Consider the following 3,855-nt stretch of genomic DNA (forward strand, 5'->3'; position numbering starts at 1 on the left):
AGCAAATACTAGTTGTAACTCCCATCCCCTGCCTATACGTGTTCCTGAAAGGACCCGACCTTAGAGTGAGAATTTAAGGGGCAAATGGGTCCAGGTTAGGCCCAGCAGCAGCTAAGTCTAAGGAAAATCTTTAGCCCTGCTTTTTATATCTCCTTGATTCTGAGAAAGGGTAAAAAGTGCTTTTCTTCCAGAGCACAGTTTGTGATGCTTCTGGATTGCCTAGTAACGAAAGCTTCTCCTCACTCTTTTCCTGGTCTGATTGTCTTCAACTCAACAATTTTTTTTTAATTGAAGATTTTTAAAAATTATTAACTGAATTCTGCTCCCCTGACCATTTGAAGTCACTGCATCTCAAACAAAATACTTCAGAAGCCCGTAAACATCATCGTTTGTTCTAACCTGCTCAAAGTTATTAACTGTCTATTCTTTTATTTTTTGGATGCTTGGCAACCAGGCTGTCTTTGCTGTAGACATAATGAGACATCCCTCTTAAGTCAGCTTTGCAGCCGGGAGGTTGGTGGTGGCAGGGGAGGTCGGGTCAATCTCTTCTCAAAGGCAGGGTTCCCACACTTTCAGACCTTTGATTAAAGCAAGAGAATGTGCTTGGGGAATTGATTCCAATAGTACAAAACCCAAAGAGCAAGACTCTTGTCAATCATAATCATCAAAGAGAGGTTACACATGAGGGAAGAGGAGTGGATGTTGTTAAATGACTGCAGTGAGGTCTTTCTCATCCCAGCAGTGTGGTTGAAGCTGTTCGTTTTGAAAGGTGGTGTCCTTACTGTTGGCAAAGCGATGCAGAAGTGGAATTAGGACTATTAGAGGGGTAGGATATGTGAGAGTGGAATGGAAAACGATGCATCAAACCTTGCTCTGAGCCCATGAGTAGCCTCTTTGCCAGGAGATCAGAAATGGAGGCGTGTTCGCTGTTGTTAAGAGTCACTCTGAAGCCAGTGTTTTCAGCAAAATGATGCATAATTTGCTCATGTTTCCATGAGGATGTTTCATCTTGTTTACTGAAAGAAGCAGCACAGTTGAGGTCCTATCACCATTAGAAACCAGTGAGTTTCTTCTTCTCTCTATTCTACATCTTAAATTACTTTGATATTAAAGAAATGTGACTGTAGACATCCCAAAAAAACAGAAAAACAAAAAACACAGGACACCATTGCTGAAGAAGAAATAGAAACCACAGCTGCTGGACTCTCTGTGGTTTTCTTCCACTAGTTTTTCAGCTCCCTAATTTTCCCTAATTTCTACTTCCTTGTGTTTCACTGTTTCCCCTCTTTCCTACTTGTCTGTTTCACCTCCCAGGAGAACTATGAGGCATGACTGTCTCTCTGCTGCTACCCTTTGTCCCCTGAGAGGTGTGTGGTCTAGTGGTTAAGCACCCAGTTACCAGAACACACTTATTAACTGTGTAAATTTAGGCCAGTTGCTTCCCCTCCCTATACCTCATTTCCTCATCTGTATAAGGGATGTTAATAGTCCTATATATAGGGTGGCTGTAAGGACTCCATGAGGGAACACGTATATAATATCTGGAATCAAGTTAGTTCTTTCTATTATTTTATCCTTTGTCCTCTCCCCTTCCCATAGATCCTGTACTATTCATTATCTGGCAATTTACAAGAAAAGGATGAGAAAACTTGCTAAGAGAAATAGAAAGGTAAATGCTGGTAGTAGATTTCAAGCAGGGGGAAAATGGAGTGTTTAGTTGTTGTTGAAGTATAAGAAGGCCCTTTCTAGAATTTTAGCATAAGGGTCTAAAACAATCATTTGAGCCTATACAACTCATACGGGAAAATAGGGATATAGGCAAAGCCACTTCTAGTTTTTTGGACTCCTTGATAAAGAGCCTGGGTTAGGACACCTAGTCTTGAAAAGGAATTTGGTCTAAAAATTGGTCTCACATTTTTGAGTTCTGTAGGACACAAGCAGAATTTAAAATACACTAATGTGGCCATGGAGAGGAACGAGAAAGGATGTGTGAGAGAGAGAGGGACGGGGTAGTAAAAAAATGTAAATCAGCCTATTTCCCCACTGCATCTAAGAGGCATTTTCCTAAGCTGACAATCCAACAGCCACTCTGAAATCAGTCCCATCCCAAATCATGTGTGCTCCATGCCACTTCAATCTTGGGTCTCCAGATTGATGTGGAATAGAGGAAATGCATATCTGAATCGCCAGAGTGATGCTGCAAACCTTCTAGGAAGCTCCACTCTATGCCAAGTTCTCAAAGATACATGTGTAGTTACTTGTTTGGCATTATTTATCATGTTAATAATAAATTACATTTTTGATACTATTTAATTTAGTGGAGGATTTAAAACATATACAAAATAGATGCATTACATGAATCCCCACATTCCCTCACCTTTCTTCAACAATTACCTACTTGGCCAATCCTGTTTCATTTTTGCCCCTACTCACTTCTCCACTTTCCATGGTTTGGAAATCCTGGCTGTCACATCATTTCACCCATAACTATTTCAGTAAGTTTCTCTGAAACAAAGGTTGGCAAACTCTGGCCCATGGATCAACCTCCTGTTTTACAAATAAAGTTTATTGGGTCACAGCCACGCCCATTCCTTAACCTATTTTCTATTGGCTGCTTTCCCAGAGACCCTATAGTCCACAAAGCCTAAAATATTTACTATTTGGCCTTTTAGAAAAAGTTGGCTGCCCCTGCTCTAAAAGATAAGGACTTTTAAAAACATAATTACAGGGGCTTCCCTGGTGGCGCAGTGGTTGAGAGTCCGCCTGCCGATGCAGGGGACACGGGTTCGTGCCCCGGTCCGGGAAGATCCCACATGCCGCGGAGCGGCTGGGCCCGTGAGCCTGCGCGTCCGGAGCCTGTGTTCCGCAACGGGAGAGGCCACAACAGTGAGAGACCCGCGTACCGCAAACAAAACAAAACAAAACAAAAAGTGGGAAATGGTCACAGAAAGTCCAATCGGACTTCAGAAAGTATAAGAAAATTAGTTTCCATTTTCACATGACCTAAAACTCTCTATACAATTAAAGGTCATCACCAAAACAGTGTCCAGGTTCTTTAAACAGAAAGCTTGCTTATGTTTATAAACTTGGTTTCTTTTTTTTTTTAAATGAAAATAAGCTTTATTACATCGAGTAATAAACACAAAGATGCAAACAGTTCCATTTTCTTCCAGATCTTTGGATCAACTTACAGGAAAGGCAGAACTGAAATCTACATACAGTCTCGGGAAAAATTTCGGGGATCCTTGTTGGGTTTGGTTTGGGAGGTTGCTCTTTCTTCTGTATGTATAACTTGTGCATTTAAAAAATCGACTTCAGAGCACTAATAGTCATGCAAATGCTTAAGCAAAAAAGAATTTACGATAAGCAGAATCTATAGTGTATGGGAAACGAGGGGACCAGCTACTAGTTAAGTGTGCTGTCAAGTCCGCACTACAAAAAAAAACCCTTCAAGTTGTATCAGCTTATGAAAAGGATCAAAGAACAATCCGGGTAACATAAATGTATTCAAAAGAGGAGAGCGAGACACTGGTATCTTGGAGGCAAACTAGTTTGCTGTAAGATAGGTAATTTTTACGTGCATCTTTTGAATCAATGCTTTAAAAAACAACAACAAACACCTGGGTAGTTCCTAAATATTTAAAATGTAACTCCCAATCAACTGCAAAATCTTTCCTCAATCTTACAGACTGTAGATTCGGAGCCTAGTGAACCATGGGAGGGGCAGGGGGAGGAGAAACCAAACTGTTACCATTTTGAAAACAAAAGTTTCGTCTGAACAGGGGAGATGAACTGTAACTTCTTCTCTCCGAAGATGGAAAACCGTCCAGGCTCACAAGGCAGCTAGGACCTGGC

Source organism: Monodon monoceros, unplaced genomic scaffold, assembly GCF_005190385.1.
Source record: "Monodon monoceros isolate NGI ecotype Baffin Bay Population unplaced genomic scaffold, NGI_Narwhal_1 Super_Scaffold_22, whole genome shotgun sequence".
NCBI classification, from domain to species: domain Eukaryota; kingdom Metazoa; phylum Chordata; class Mammalia; order Artiodactyla; family Monodontidae; genus Monodon; species Monodon monoceros.